We start from the raw sequence: 17,241 nt of genomic DNA, 5'->3' as shown, positions 1-17,241 counted from the left end.
CTTTGAGAGATACTGAGGTCTGTGCGAGCCCAGATGAGGTGTTAGCAATGGATTTGTACAAGAGTGAGTGTCCTTAACATAGGGATGGACTCTCCTAATATGCCATTATATTCTCCATGCATTGTGCTGATACTGTCTGCTAGTGGGTGATCCTGGACACTGGTGACTTGTTTTGTAGTACCTTAATATTAAAAATATATCAAGCAGTTTGCCTTCTCGCAGTGCCTGTTGTCTTTGGATGCCTTTTGAACCAAGCACATCATCCAGGCAGCAAACAGCATGGCAGGCTGTGAAAACAAACCTGCTCTGACTTCAAAGTGAAGTTACCTCCATTTTACCCAGGGCATGTGAGTCAGCACGGAACCTGGCTGACTTTTCTTTGCGTCCGTCTAAGTATTGCTATAAAACATTGATACATCCCTATTGATCTCCACAGTACTCAACCAGTGCATCTAAATCACCTGCTAGAGAAGGAAAATCTTTATTTATTTATTTTACTTTTTTTTTTTAATCAGTGGGCAGCCCATGAAACCCACTGCAAGATTAAACTGCATCCCTGTCTCAGTTGTATCCCTCTGGCTACAGCCTGGCTCTGTCAGGTATAAACCATTTACAGGGCAAGGGTTCTTAAATGCCAGCAAGGAGTCTCCCTACTAGATAACCACATTCCACAAGCATCCTGCATTTGGGAAATCAAGGATTAAAAAAGGCAAGTGAAAGCTTGCAGAGGGAGTGAGGCAGCATCCTGCCTTGGGTTGGTGGCTGAAGGGATACCCCAAGGGTGAGTGCTGGTGGGAGGGATCCCACCCTACCCTGAGCCTCCTCCAGTTCAGGGCAGTGGGGTACCCTGACTGTGCAGCTCTGTGCACACCTCCTTTGGGGAAACAGCTGGGAATTCCTCAGGCAGCTGTGTTCGAGGCTAATAAGTCTTCTTTTCCTCTTAATGCTGGAAATTTACAGTAAAAATGAAGTCTTGTGGAGCTTTTTTGCAGCCAGCCCCAGCTTCCCAGGAGTGCGGAGGCACAGAATCCGAGCTGCCTGAACCAGATGAGACAGCAGGAGCCCCCAGAGCAGGAAAAGCCATTTAAAGCTCTTCTGCTTATAACTCTCACTGCTGAACTTGCTGAAGGGGTAGATGTTAATTTAATGAGTACTCATTAAATTATCTTACAGTAGCTCAGATATGTCCCAGCAGGTTCCTTGAACATGACACAGGATTTTGTTTTGTATTGTTTGGGCTTAATTAGTTTTTCTGAGGGACAGTTATAGTCCTAACAGAGAAGGGTATAGAAATACCATTGTACAAAACTTTGTGGAGAGAACTTATGCTTAACTCCACCTATGATCATGCTATTTTTAGAGTAATATTTAAACTATAGTTCAGCTTCCAATATTTTTCCCCCAAACATTCTAACTGAATTTTTTTTTTGAGATGTTAAAAACAGTGGCCTCAAACAAAGAAAAATATTTTAAGGCAAAACCAGTATTTATGACTTAAATGAATTTGAAGGAAATCAAGAAGTTTTTGCAGGGGTTTGCCCGGGATCCATCACAGTGTTCAGATTTCCCACAGATACAGAAGATGAGTTGTTCACACTACAGTCAGTGTGAGCTGGAGAAATGAATTCCACCTGGGATGCACAGTTATAGGTGAGGTGTGACACTTCTAGCAGCAGCAATTAAAACAAAAAAATAGGCTGATCATCTCAAACTGAAGAACTGTAGTAAAGGAGGAAAAGTGGGAGATTTGAAACAAAGAAACTACCTGTGAGTGGTCGCAGATGATGTTTTCCAAGGCTGTTCCTAAAGACAAATAACTGACAGATTATTGGAGATCCATCTTGTGTTAGTGATAATTGGGGACTAATTAGCAGCAGGGATCAGTGTTCTCAGTGATCCAATCTTGGCCAGTCTGGGTGATGGGCAGTCAGACACTCACCATGCCCAGGGCTCACAGGGCTGTCCGGGCTCTCCAAGAGGAGGTCGTTCCAGCTCCCCTCTCTGGAGAATCCCCTCCTCATGCCAGGGGAAATACAGGCATAACCCATGGACTTTGCAGAAATGGATGAGCCCTCTAAGCAGCCTAAGGTCCTTCTCCTAGCTGGTGTGGCTGATTCACCTCTTCCCTTCCTGGATGTGTGATCTCCTCTCTGTTACAGGAGTGGAGCAGAATACCCTGCGGGCCTCCAGTGCTGCTCTCTGCTCTGCAGTTCCCCGTATCATTGGACGAGAGAGCTCAGATCAGGCACAGAGTGAACGAGCAGGATGTTCAACAGCTAATTTTATGTTAGAAAAAGATTTTTTCCCACCCCCTCCCCCCTCCTTATTTGGGCTAACAGCTTATCAGCGTGAGTCAGGCCTGGAGAATGAGCACTGGGTTACATGGGTTTACATATAAAAAAGCTCCCCTTTTCTCAGAGGCAGCCTGGGCATTTTCTGCTAGTTTAGCAGAATTTTCCAGTGATTGGGGTTTTGAAGGTCCATGCAGCCTCTGCAGCAAGAATACTTGTTCATGTTAGAATTCAGTTTATATTGGAGATGAGGTGTGGTCTGGCAGTTCATTAACAGCTGAACTGCTGTGCAGCTGGCGGGCAGGTCAAACAGGAGGCAACATTAGGTAAACTGGCACAATACTCTATGGTACATTCATTTTAGGGAAATATGGAGACAAATTCAGCTCCCTCTGATAAATAAATAATATGCCAGGCTTGCAAATTGTATTTTAAAGGAAATGTCGGGTCAGTGTTTCCATGCTTCTGAAACAGGCACCCAAAGTAGGCTTCAGTTAGTGAAGTGTGGGGAGCAACATCTTAAATCATTTGCCTATAATGGTGAATTTTGAATGATCTGAGGTTTCCAGTGGACACAGCAACTGAAGGTATTTACTTCAGTAAGGAAGGACTGTGATGAACTAGTGCACGTGGACGTTCCATATATTGTGATTCATTTCTGAAATGCCTAATTCTGTGCTAGAAAGTACGGTAATGAGAGAGGCAAAACTGCCTCCAAGGGCCATTGCTCAGCACTTGGAACTCACTGTGGCTATCAGCAGCTTATTTTACTGACACTGATGCCAGAAGTGTCCAAGAGTCACAGAACAGATGTAGCTGGGGTGAGGGAGGGGAAACTGAGACCTTGGGGGGGATGTTTGGTGGATCCCAGGCTGAAAGGAGAAATCGCTGTGTTTCCTTTCCAAGGTCATCTTTGGAAAGGGACAAGGAGACCTTCAGAAACGAGCCAAGGACGGTTTTTATCACAGGTCTTTTATTTTCCAAATACAATCTCTGTGTCTATGTGTGTGTACTTACTTTTTAAGAGTATGTATAGTACTTAACCATGGTAAACCTATGGTTTCTGGTCAATTTAATGATGCTGTAAAATGTGGTTTGTGGCTGACTTTGTGTTAATGCCTGCAGGAAACTGAGGCTTTAATTTTTTTTTTCCTGTGAGAAAACCAGACAGTGACTGCTCCTGATTCTGTGGCTGAGAAGTTCCTGATCCCTTTTTTTGTTTATTTAAGGAGTCTTTTTAGTGGAACCTTTGCTGCCTTTCCCAGGTACAGGAAAGAGGCTGCTTCATTACCTTGGTTTATCAAGCAGCTGTATCCACATAACCACTTCTTTTGTTATCTGCTTCCAACACTTCCAGAATGGAACTGGGATCTGCTAAAATTCAAGGAGATCTGATGCAAGATGACAAATTATTGTAGGAATTTTATGTTGTTAAAATAAATGAATAAAACATTTGTAATGAACTCCTAACTTGTGGACACAGAACAGTTCTCCAAAATGCAGATTGTTTTCATACTTCAATACTTTCTCCATTATGAAGCAATTAACTCTCATCTGTTGTCTTTTAAGAACAGAAGCTTTTGTTTCAAATGTAGCATCTTCCTCTCTTCCCAAATATCTTTTTGCAGTTTCTTAGTCTTTATTGTTTTGGATGAAAGATTCTCATTCTTCTTTGTGTCACAGGAACAAGAGCTGAATTTTGATGTTTTCAATTTCCTAGAGCACAAGTATTGTTTAAGGTTGAGTTCTTAATATCTTTTTTCCCCAGTAAAAGTAGTATTTATTTCATTGCAAAATGAAGCAATTGCAAAAATATGGGAATGTCTGCATCTTCACGAGGTGACATAGATTTCAGCAAATTATTTTATTTACTTCAAGTGGTGATTTCCTCTAGTCATCATAGCAAACCTAGATTAGCAGTGTGATATGCATTGCAGAGGTTGACATCTGTTATATATCATAACTGAAAATGCTTGACTTTGCCATCTTATTTCAACATCTTTCTCTCCACTGCCTGCTCTTTGAACTGACCAGAAAATCAAAGTGCAAAAAGTGCTGTAATTCAACCCATGCTTGGGGAAACAAAAAACTCATTGGTACTTTGATGGAAATGAAAAACAATTTATATTTGTTAATACAACAGCAACAACAAAAATCCAACAACAGAAGGGTCATGAATTTGGTTCTAAGGTGGATTTGTGTTGAATTGGAAAACTGCCTTGAGTGTTGGAGGACATAAAAGCCTGATGTACCACTTTCTAATTTAATGCTTATTTGTTTGTGCTCAACTGGTGTGCTATTATGAATATCATTAGCCAGGGCAAAAAATAATGATTTTATGAATAATTTTAATGCTGACAGCAATTTTTAATTTGTGTTGTAACCTAAGCAGCATGTAAGCAAGCCTTTGAGTAGCTTCTGGTGATCCTCGGATCAGAATAGTTTTCCAGAATTCTTTGGGCTTTTTGGTTTTCAGACCCTCTTCTCACCTGGGCCCAAGGTAAATCGTGGCATTTAGGTATGTTAATTAAAATTCATTGCATTCCATATTTTTTTTCAAATGTAGCCTGTTGTTTTTTCCTGCTAAGGCCAAAAGACTCATTCTTTCTTGTTCCATTCTTTACATTTCTCAACCACAGGTAACTTTGGTTTCAAAAAGAGACAACTTCTTCCAGAAAATTTCACAGCTATCTTGACAAGGCAGAAGAGTAATCTTTGAAAAGCTGTTGTAAAGGATTTGTCAAACACACTTGTAGGTGTGTGGTTGAACTACCAGGCCATGTTGCTGTGAATTTTCTGTTTTATTGTGGAATTTTTTTGGTCATGGTCTTTTTTTTTTTGAGCTGTACACTTAAATAACTGTGAACTGTGACAGAGCTTAGGCTGAAAGGATTCAGAAGTGGGATTTGAACTCATCTCTGCCACCTCCCAGGTCAGTGATTCCTATTCTAGATTATGGAATTACTTGCTATGTTTTTGGGGTTATTTGGTTGAGGATTTGTTTGGGGTTTTCTTCCCCTGTAAAAAGAAATGAAAGCAGATTTTATTTTTGCCTGTGTCTTCTATATCATGTTCTTGCTTGGAGATGAATTAGTGCATAATATCCATTTTGTCAGACTGAACGCTTTGGTTTAGGTGCTGTGTATGTTAGAGGAGGTGACCTTACCTTAATTGTCACCTTTTATTCTTTCAATCAACCCCCCCATTTATTACCACAAAGCTGTATGGGAAGTACAGAACTCCTACTCCAAACTCTCCAAACTCTGCTTCCTTCTTTTTTTTTCCCCCCTCTGCTTTTTTAATGTCAAAAAGCTTCAAAAAGACACTTGAAATCCACAGGGGAAAGAGAAATTAGACTCCAGCTGACATGACTGAATTTTAAACTACTAAATATTTTACAGTTAGATTAGATAATGTGAGGTTTCACTAAGCACAGCATCAGGCTGTTTGGGAGTTTTGCTTTTAACTCAGTCTGTGCTTCACCATCTTGATCAAAACTATTGTAGGACTTGCCTGCAAAGTTGAGAGAGAATTTTGACCTTTCCCAGCACTTCATGTAACTGATCTCAGCTTCATCCCTTGCTGATTAAGGTTCACCTTATTCTCCAGGAGCAGCAGAAAAAAACCCAAAGTGCTTCCTTGGACTGGCTCTTTCTGGCTCCAGCTGATAAGGTGGAGGTGCTGTCTCTGTCACTTCTGAAAATGGCTGCAGATGGCAAATCCTGCAGTTCTCCTCTCCCAGATGATGTGGCAATTCTTTATCATAATGCTTCCTCTGACCCCTCTCACAGTCCTGCTTGGAACTTGGTCCCAGAGTGGGAATTCTCCTGGGTATTTTTGATTTTTTTTATTTTTAGAGAAAGATGAGGTAATCCAGGTCTAGCATGCTGAGTTGGCTGATCCAATCCAAATAATTACATTTTTCATATTTCTGAACAGATGTATTTAATTGACTGAAGGCAATGTAGCTGAAAGCACACTCTACTCCTTTACTTTGATCTTTTAAATATGGTCACAAATGTCTAAGAGACTCAAGTGCATTCAGACAGTGCTGAGACACATTCTAGAGCACTGTGCTGTGAATTCTTTCGGACAGAAAGAGGTGAGGGTGAGAACCAGACATCTCCTGGTGTGAGCCAGTGAACTGAGGGTAATTCTATTCTACTTTTTGTTTTCATTAGTTCCGTTTAGAATAGAAAAATAAAAGTTCAGTTTGGAAATCTTGCTTGACAACAGTGAAACCTTACAAAGTGCCTGGGTCTTGCTAAGGAATGTTGTTTGTGGGCAGGCTGTGCCTTTAGGGCAGCTTTGAGGTTCTGCTGTGAGATGACACTAAGGGGATCTTTCTGGTGAATCTTCGCTGTTTCTCTGATGTAGCAAACAGGATCACAGACCCCTCAGTCCCAGGTTGATAATTACTGCTCTGCAAACAGTGATTCATTTGATCTGCCTGTTTGCCGCACATGGATCTTCCGTATCCTTTTCAGAAGGGACAGGATATTTTTCAGCCTGAGGATTGTAGTAGATGCAGAAGAGGCTGCTATGTTGAAGGTCAAATAGTGTTTTGGTTTTTCCCTTCTCTCTGCTGAAGAAAACCCACAGTTCTTATTTCAGCACACCTCGGTGATGTGTGACACTGGAGGCAGTGCTCGGTTACTGGAGCACAAGAACTGTTTGGCATGGGCTGGTGCCACCTCGTGTGCTCTTAGAAACAGCAGTGTGTAAGAACACATTTTCTGCTCTCATAGAAATCCAGTGTGGGGAGGAAACAGGGATTCAGAGGGTTTGGTTTTGTAGCAAGAAGCCGATGTCTTCTATTCCTCACACTCCTTCAGAAGCAGCTCTGCTGGTACCCCCTGTGCTCTGCAGCTGGCTCCCACAGCCTGCCTCCTCTGAAATCCATCGGCGCAAACCACTGCGCTGCTGCTTTCTCCCTTTCTCTCCTTTGGAACAGTTGTGTGTACAGGAGCTCCTTTGGCCTAATTTTTTCCCTCCCCCTATAGAGTCATCATGTCTTTTACATTGTGCTGATGTGCAGAAGCACGGGGGGACATTTGCATATATGCAAAGCTTTACAGAATGTGCTGAGATGTAACCTCTTCTTGGTCGAGCTGTTTTCATTTGCTTGCCCAAGAGCCTTCCTCCATCCTGTCCTCTCTGTTTATTAAAGGCACTTTTCACTTCTCCAATAAAATAGCTGTTACTTTTTTCCACAGACAAGCCAGTGCACATTATCTTTTCTGATGAATAAATCTCTTTCTTGCACGTGCTAAGGCTGTCAGAAGTTGCAGAGTGAAAGAGGATGAGCAGTTCCCTCCATGGTACTGGGACCAGTGCAGCTGAACTGCTACAGAGAGGGACATTTGGAGGCCAATTTTAGAGAAGGGTAAAGTGTTGTGAGCTTGAACAAAGACAAGGCTGTACTGCTGAATGTTCATGGGAAGTGAAAACTATTAAGGATGTTTGAACTGCAGTTGTTTCCAAGGCACTTCTTCAAGTTAAAAGGGAAACTTTATAGAAGTGACAAAATCACATGCTGAGTATAATTTCAATTACCACGCATACAACTTTTTCAAGTCTGTAAGAATCTGTAAAAACACTAGAAAAATGAGATAATTTATTTCAATACTTGGTATTAGACTAGAGGTGCAGCTCCTGGAGCAATTTCATTAAAATGCTGAAGTACTGGATGCAGAAGAGAGAGGCAGGTTTACAGTTATGCTGTATTTGATACCAGATGTTATTGAAATGTCCAACCAACGCCACCAACCAACTCCATCAGCAGTTTATACACATGGAAATGTGCCTCGTGCCACTGCCAGGTTTTGTCACAAATTGATGATTACGGGGACCAGCCTGTTTGAGTATCCAGCCTGAGAGGCCTTAAAAAGCCCTTTACTGAGAGTGCTGCCAAGCTGCTTGCCTCAGGATGTTTCAGCACTGGAGGCACCTCAAGCTACTGGAGCTTTTTGAAAATCTTGGCTGTGAAGTCTGAAGCTGTGAATATCTAATATGTGATGGCACCAGGCCCAGCAGGAGTACAAACACACACATACAAAAACGCATGAGAATTTGAACAGTGCCAACAAGACAGAGATACTGTGCTCTGCTGCTGCTCTCATCCCACTTCCATAAAATAGCATATTGAAAAGGAGAATTTACTCTCTGTCCATTTCTTCTAGCCTTAAGGCTTAATTCTGAACTTTATGGGACTTTCTGGTTTCCTCTGTTTTTCATCTCCCCTTTCAACTTAACGTTGCCTTTTAGTTTTATTATCTTGAAAGCTCAGAGAGACTCTGAATTTTATCTGCAGGGAAGCTCATTTGTTTTTGAATGATTTTCAGTCTGGAAGTTGGGAGATTACAGGCAGCTGTAAAAAAAATTGCTAACGAATAAAGATGAGTTTCTTGGTTACCTGAAGACCAAAATGGGTTCAAAAGAAGAGTTTAAAAGATGAGATTCTTTTGGGTAGCTCACCAGTGATTTTGCACCTCGAGGCCTGTTAGACAACGAAGGCACTTGGATTTCTCCACCTCTTATTGTCTGTCAAACACTGAGCTGTGGCAGGACGTGAGCTCTGCATTTACTCTGTGGCACTGTTGTAGGCAGCTTTGCAGCTAAAAATCTCCCAATGTTGATAAGGGATGTGTGTGCCACTGCTCTGACCTGGCAAGGACAGCTTGGAGGTTGACAGGCAGACGAAGGAAGGGACCCCAGGCCCTGCGTGAGGTTCCTGGCTCTCCTTGAGAGCTCTGCTGAGCCCACACGAATGGGGAGAAAGGAAAAAACCCGGTGTGCTCTGGTGGAAGTGTTAGTTCTTACCACTGCATTCCCATCCTTAGTGACTCCAGGTTATCAGAGTTTGGGAGTATGATGGCACAGACCCTCATTTACTCCTGGGTTTCCTTTGGTACAAACTTCATTTCATGAGAAAAGGGCGAGTCAGGAAAATGACATGGCTGTCAGGAGATTTTTATGTTTTGTGAGACAGGTAATACTAAAATACTTTTTAATGGATGGTTAAGCTTAATGTGATTAATAGATCATTTTGGTGTTCTGCAGTTAGGATGATATCTAGGAAAAAGCAGAACAGAAACCCTAGGGAAGTAATATTTTCATCCCAGTTTTTTTCCTTTGTTTTTTTAAATTTCTTTTTCTCTCACCTCTTTTTTTTTTTTTTTTTTTTCTCCTTTTGTTGCTTTACTGCCATCATTTTGCTTTTAAGGAAAGATAATTGTGAAAAGAAAGAAATTTAAAATTAAGACATTTCAAAGTTAGTCTTCTAATATTTTCTAAGGAAACTCAGATTGCCTCTGTTTTCCATTTCAAGTTCTGTGCTGTGCTGTCCCTGATAAGGGACTTCAGTGGTTTGAATGAACACCAAAGTATTAGCCTAAAGCAAGAAAACTGGCAAAAAACATCTCAAGGCTGTCTTTTAATGGACAATGTTTCTTTCTGCGATGACTCTCCCGTGACTGTGATCAGGAATTCTAAGGACTGTGGTACCTGCAAGTAATCAGGTGCAAATGCACACACAGAGGCACAGTGGGAGGAAAAACACTGCATTTGATCTGAGGGATCAAACATTTTGGGGAATCATCTGATCTCAAGGATGTCTGCTCCTTTTTTTCCCCATGTTATGTTTTTAAAGACGCATCCCTAGTCAGGCTTTGCCACTGCTCTGTAAACAGCAGGCCTGTTAGTGATGCTGAGAGATGAAGAGATTGGCAAAGAAAGACAAGGGAACTTTTCTCTGTGTTTGTGTTTTAAATATTTATTCTGGATGTGTGCTGGACCACTTGCTTCTGATTTGGAGAAAGGGACCTCGAACACGAAGTGATACAAAACCGGACAAGTATTGTGCAGACTGCAGTCACTGCTTTTTATATTCCTGTAGCACATCCTACCCAGTGGGGACAGAGAAGCTGCTCTTTTGGGTCATAGCCCTTGTCTTGTCTCCTCTCTGGCAGTGGCTGGTGCTGGACACCTCCAGGTAACCCTCAGTGCACAGCAGCAGGAAGACTCCTGGGGCAGCACTTTTCCAGTCCTGAGGCTGAGCAGCATCTTCAGTGCTTGCCCAGAACTGCCAGGTTTGGGTGGGGGTTCTCATTCCTCTGCAATGCCTCCCAACCCTTGGCAAAAAGTGCTGTGAGCATGGGCCAGCCTTCCTTTCCATGGAGTCAAGCAGCATTCCTGCCTCTCTGTCCTTTTAAGGCATCTGAATTTTTGTGCCTGCTGAAGCAGTTTCCAAAGCTGTGAAAGCATTTCTGCTATACCTCTATTAAAAACCAAGCACAATCAAGACAGGCTTTGGTTTTTTAAAGTCTTTCAAAGGTAATTTCTTTCTTATCAATATGTCAAGGTGCTTGGAACAGGTTTCACTATGTGTGTAGCACTGTAATCCCTTCTAGCCTTGACGTGTATTTAAAAAGGAAAAAGTGTAAGTTCCCCATTCAGCTTCACAAATAACAGCCTCACAAATTCCAGGTGGGATGATTTATCACTGGCTAAAAAAGCAGTGGGCTTTCAACCCTTAACTCTATATGTTTCCTGCATAAATCCACCAGTGTGGCACTGATCTAAGTTGCTGTAAAGAAGTCACACACAGAATTTCTTCTTGTTTGTTGAGAGCATCCAAAGTTGACTTTCTGACTGCACAGCAGAAATACTCTATTTGCTACTTACATGAGCATAATTTTGTGACTACATTACTTAACTCAGCAACTAATTTCAGTGCTGCCTCAGACCTGCTTTAAATGAACAGGTATATTCATCAATCACTTCCCTTCTTCTTTGAGTACCAGCCTAATCAATAAGTGAAAGAGCTGTTTAAACACTTTCCTATTAAAAAAAAGTGCGGGTAGACAAAACAGCAGAATAAACATGAGAGAGAATTTTAGGGACAGGCATTGAAGTTAGATGCTATTTTGCATTAAGACTTTATAAATCACTAGGCAAGAAGGATTATGCAATGGTACTATTCCACCCTAAATTACTAGAGCATGGTGATTGCAGACTTGTGGTTGCATAGAGATGCATCTGACAGCTTTGGAGCTTGGATAGTTTTTTAAATACCTCAGTGCAATGGGATCACATTTTGCTGAGCAGTGTGAGCACTGAAAGCACATCCCAGTCATAAAAGGCAAAGCAAACACTGTGGACATGTTCTGTGCTGGCCATCAAATGATCAAAGTGTCTTGCTCAAGAATCCTTTATGCTGGGAAAAGGGCCAGAAAGGGGTGGAATAAGGTCTCTGGAACAGCTGTGTGTGCTGAGTCTGTCAGACCCCACCACCTCTCAGTGAGCATGGCTGGTGTTGGTGCAAAGGCAGCGCTGTGGGCTTCTTGCACAGAGCTGGTTTTGTATTTCTGAACTGGTCACAGCTGAGCTCTGCCAAAGGTTACCTGCACAATCTGCTGGCTGCAAGAAGTGAGGCATTTTAAAATACATCCCAGTGCAGTGATGCCTAAGCCATAGCAGATATGCCCAAAGATGTATTTATGATTTGGCTTTTTATTTCTGATCTAAGCAATGGTCGTTGGCACAGCAGCCTGTGCATCAGGGCTCTGGCAGTGTGAGGGGGGTCCCACTGTGTCCTCACAGGGGGAGATGGAACACAAACCTGTTGCTGAGAGCTCAGGGATAGCCTCAGTTTGCAGGAATTCCACAGAAATGGCCACAGGAAAACAAAGGATGCGAGGCATCATGTAATTAATAGCTGGTGGTGTAGAAATCTTTGCAACCCAATTAAAACCCATGTGCCCTGCAGGGCTGTGCATGTCACTGGAAGTTACCATTGTCCTTTTCATCCTGTATTTTGCAGCATTGAGGACTTTTTGCTTTATTGACTTATTTTCTGCTCTCAGCTTCTATTCTTGTGCTGCATAAGAATGAAGTGGCTAAAATGTGTTTGCAAACCAGAAATGTTAATTTTTAGAAATATCATTTCTTTTGGAAAATTAATTGGAAGCCTGAATTAATGGTTTTATATCATGATTCATTTAGAAGAAATGTTTAGTTAGATATAAGCTTTGTTTGCATGCTCAGTACAGTAAGACAGAGTCTGAAGTTCTTGCATGAACAATATCCTTCTCTCTCCCTCTTTGTGTTTAAAACTCCTTTCCTACACATTTCACAAAATGAAGCTTTAATAACTTCCTTTTCTCTCTCTAAATGTACCGGTTAAGTCATATTAGTCTGTTTTCCACCTGTAAAACTGCATTTACATGCTTAATCACATAATCTCTTAAACCCATCATTATCTGCAGCATGTGCTTTTATAATCAGAGGGTTTTTTTCTCTTTCAAAGTAAAAGCATGCTTCATTGTTCAGAAAGTGGAGGCGTCTCTTCTAGATATTGTGTAGAAGAGGACAAGCTGCTGCATGTTAAAGAAACATGAAATGTGCAGATCAGCTTCCCTGTGGAGGAGACAACAGAGAATCAGTATATTAAATACAGCTCTTTATTTATCTTTATTTACATACCTCTGTGAGTGCTGCAACAGAGGCCACCACAGAGCAAGTACTCTGACAATTCTGCCTTCCAGAAATGCCATCCTGAAGCTAAGGACACCTTCCTGGGAGGCTTCTCTTCCCTTACGGATTTAGAGGACAGGAAAAAATTGCAGGAAAACCAGCCCTGCGAACCAGCACTGATTTTCTCCAGGGGCAACTGCTGAACCAAAGTTAAAACTCACAGCTGTCTTTAAAGACTGAAGCCTTCCTCATGTGATGTGAGGGCTAAGTTAGAAAAAGACTTTTCTTTGCAGTAGTTCTCCTTTGTACCATATCTCAGCACCTTTTCTCCTTCATTTGAAAATTTCTGGGGCTGCTTTTCTTCTATTTGTGTATACTTTTAACACCTGGTAAAATCAGTGCCTCTAAGGAAGAATTCTTTTTCTTTGGTGCAGTAAGGTACAGCTCTGCCATCTAAAACCCTGGGTTGGCAAAACAAAACCAAAGCTGAAAGATTCCCACCTACTGCTCTTCTAAATCCCTGTTGATCTGTAGGGGATGGGAGCAGAGAATTGCTCCCTTCAAAGACAGGAACATTCAGATGAGGAAATTTTAAAGCTGCACGTTTGTTTCAAATGGATCCTATTTAGCTTGACAGTAAAAGAGCCACGGGGTTGAATTTTATTAGACATTTGTGCAACAGGCATTAAATGTTTCATGTTAAGAATATATTAAATTCCATAAGAAAAAAGCCACATTCAGAACAGATACAGAAAAGGAGTAGCATTCCTCTGAGATTTCTGTGCACTGAAAACCTGAAGATTGAAAAAATAAGTGATGAAGGCAATACAGAGATTTCATCACATTTCCTGCCTTAGGTCTGCTGTGTTTTTATGTTTGGATTTTTGGGGGGCTGGTTGTGGGTTGTTTGTGCATCTGAGTTCGGCCAGTTCAGAAAAGTACCTTCAGAGGAGTCAGCAATCCCATCATTACTTCAGCTCTTGCCGTGAACTTGCTGGGCCAAGCCTTCATGAAAAGTCAGACCCAAGCTAATGCTCTCTCAGTGGCATGAAAATCAATTTGGAGCATCAGTCCTGAAGAACCAAATCCTCCCATCTTCCCTTTTGTAGCCTCTTTGATTTGGGTATTGTCGCGGATTTGTCTCAGTAAAGGTGAGAATTCTGCCTGTTTGCAGAGAAAGCAGCTCTTGGGCACAAGTGAAATGATGGAAATGGACCTGACTGAGACAAGATGGGAAAAAAATTTGCAGTGTTTGAATTGAAGGAATATTTTCACTGCAGGTGACTGTCGTGTTTGTGCACCCTCAACTCTGAGAGGGAAAATACTCAATAGAATGTGTGTGGGGGCCAGTTTCTTGCTGTAGTCTTCACTGGAGTGACATCAACATGTGGTGGGGCTCTCTTCCGTTTGCCACTAATTGATAAATGTTTTAGGGCTATTTGGAGAGTTTTGTTCCATATCCTCTTGCAATAGCAAATGAATGTTCCTCAACACTGAAACAATACGAGTGTGTTCTGACCTGGGGAGTCATAGACAGGCAGATACACAGATTGCTAATTGCACTGCCTATAATCATTTCCATATCATAGACAACTTACACCCTGCATTCCTCTGTTCCCATCTGGCTCTGTGCATTCCTGCTTCTGCCTTTTAGCCACACAGCATTAACTATGTTATAGATGCCAGAGTGGAAAAAGACCATCCTTGGAAGCATGTGGGGGAGGAATGGTGAATGACTGGCATTAATCATGCTGCAATTAGACTTCCTCGTTGAGACTCTGATAAGTCTTTGGGTGACCAGGCTAACAAACTGCCAAGTGTTCCTCATCACCAAACTCTGTGCTGGTTCTTATCCCCTCTTCTCAATAGTAGTTTCCTTTTAGCACGTTAAAGGTATAATCAGGGGACAAGGATCCAAATTTGTGTGCTGTGTGTGGGTGGGATCTAACCTTTGTGGACTTAGCTCTGATATCATGGCACCTTTAGTGACAAAGATAGTGGGGCTGGAGCAGTACAGAGAGGGCACTGCAGTCCCCTGGGGTGGTGGACACATCTGATACACATCTGAGAGCATGGAAAGGGCCCCATGTGTTCTGTATAGGTTCACCTGACTGATTCCACAACACAGCCAGAAGCAGTATTTCTGCTGAGGCTGACTGCACAGAGCAAAGGCCCAGGGTCTCACAAGGTCCAAAAGGAAGTGGTGGCTTCCCCATTCCCAGCAGTCTTTAGCCTCAGCCATCCTGAAATAGAAACTTTGGACAAATACAGGTTCTGAGGGCAGCATGGGAGCAGTTCAGTGAAACAGAAGACCTTTGCCTATGTGGAGTAGCTCTTTTAATCTGGTCTAAACTCTCAGTGTTAGTAAAAGCAAAAGAGAAGAAAATGCCTTCCAGGTCTGTAGACAAGGGTTTCCTTTGAATACCTTTCCTGAAGCACCAGCAGTGACATGTCTGAAGGGTGGTGTGACATCTGAGCAGCTTCTGAATCACTCAGGATGCTTTCTGCAAGTGGGAAGCCAATGTGACTCATGTTTTAGCACCAGAGGTTTCTAAAAGCAAAGCTGTTTTACAGCAGCAGTGTGGCTTTTGTGTTATTCTTTGGTTTATCAGAGGAATATATTTTAGGTTTGTTATTAAGATTTCATTTCTCTATCTGGGAAGACTTGACAGGTTATGACTATTTGTTCATATTGATGACTCAAAATGCTGGATCTGGACTGGATTCTTTTCAGATGCCTTGTATGTGCTCTGTCAAAGATGTGGAACTAGGCCTGGACCATAACCAGGTACAGAGTGGTCTAAATACATTATTCCAATGTCTGTATCTTTATCCAGAGTAAAGATTTGCCTTAAAGATGGCCTTAAAATGTCTGAATAGTGTTCTTTTGCCTGATGTCCCCTCATGATCATTTTATATTTCCCCTTGTTCCATGTAGAGTAGCAAGTGCTGACTTCCATTCGTGTTGTGGGAGCAGCAGGGTCATTTATTACCATGGTCAGTGTCCTGAAAACCTGATAAAAGAGACAAACTAAGGATGAAGTGAGCATTACTTATGCATGACTGACAAGATGTGGAGCAGGGAGAAGGCTGGCTCACATCTATGCTGAAGCTGCTAATTGGCTGGTGATATCCAGGATTTGGATTTAGATCTTCTCTTCCTTTTCTTTGCTATGAGAGGGCCCTTCTGAGTTTTCTTGCTGGCATTTTAGGGATGGTGGCCACAGAGTCTAGAAAGAGAGTGAGCTGTGGAAATGATTCTACCATCCTTCCTAATCTAAAAGGTAGCTAAGCATCAAGTTTTCAAGAACTCCACAGGACTCTTTTTTTCCCTTGGGATCCTGATTGACAAGATTTTTTTCTATCAGTTACATCAATGGCTTCATGTCTCAATCATGTTTCTCCAATTCACTGTTCAAGAAAAATGTGTTCATTGTGCCTGAACTTTTAAATGTGCAGGTTCTGGCTGTGCATTTCAAGGTCAATCTAAAGCTTGAATGCTTTATTTATCTGAATGGGTAGAACGTTTCAGCGGGTTATTTTCATTTACTTGTACAATTCTGATGCAGAGCAAAACTGAAGAAATGAGGGTGACAAGTAAACATGCTGCTTTTGTTCCTGGAGAAACATCAGCTGTGCACGGGTGGCCTCAGGAGAGAATAGGCACTTCAGGTAATGAAAAATAAAGGCACATGCTGGTTACTGTATGATTCTTCTGTTCAGCTACCCTTGTCCTTCATATGCAGTTCTTATGCTTCTTAATGTTATGTGGTACTTACAAATAAACATCTATTGCCTATTCACCCTCTTAGTCAAGGCAGAATGGAAAGCAAATCTGAATTTCCTCCCCCCCTCTATCACCAAGTTCACTTTGTCTTGGCATTCAGTAGATCTTGAAGGAAAGAGCTGAGTGGCTGGGTCACACTGGAGCAGTAACAAACCAGATGGCATCTCCATATGTGACAGGCCAGGAGGTTTTGAAGCTGTGCATCTGCTTTTAAGAATCAAGTTTAAAATTAATTGACAGTCCTGTCAGATGGGCAACACAGAGCTGCTCCAGCAGGTGATAAAGCTGCTACAACACAGAAGGCTGCTCTGAATTTCCCAGTCTGGAGCTTGTGTGCACTCAGATGAATCTGAATGTGAACAGGAAGATGCAGACTCGTAGTGTCTGGCCAGGCCATTGTCTGAGACATGCCCTGGAATTAAAGTCAGAAATTTTTCTAGCTCTTGCAGAGGTTGCTTGGAATGTGCCTTCTCTGGAACTGAATGAGCATTTTTACTACTTCAGGTACAATGATAATGTTTTGTAAGCAGAATTCAACTTGACACTGGATGCCTTTCCACTCTGACTAAGGGATTTTTGCATACCTTACTGTTGTGGTGGCTAAGTCCACTTTACACCCCCCAAGTTGCCCTAGAAGTGGTCTCTCCTTACAACACTGTGCTAGAAAGTTCTCCCTTTGTCTAGATC

The sequence above is a fragment of the Corvus cornix genome, chromosome 15, assembly GCF_000738735.6.
Source record: "Corvus cornix cornix isolate S_Up_H32 chromosome 15, ASM73873v5, whole genome shotgun sequence".
In the NCBI taxonomy this organism is placed as follows: domain Eukaryota; kingdom Metazoa; phylum Chordata; class Aves; order Passeriformes; family Corvidae; genus Corvus; species Corvus cornix.
The sequence above is the reverse complement of the archived record's forward strand: the minus strand, read 5'-3'. Positions refer to the sequence as shown.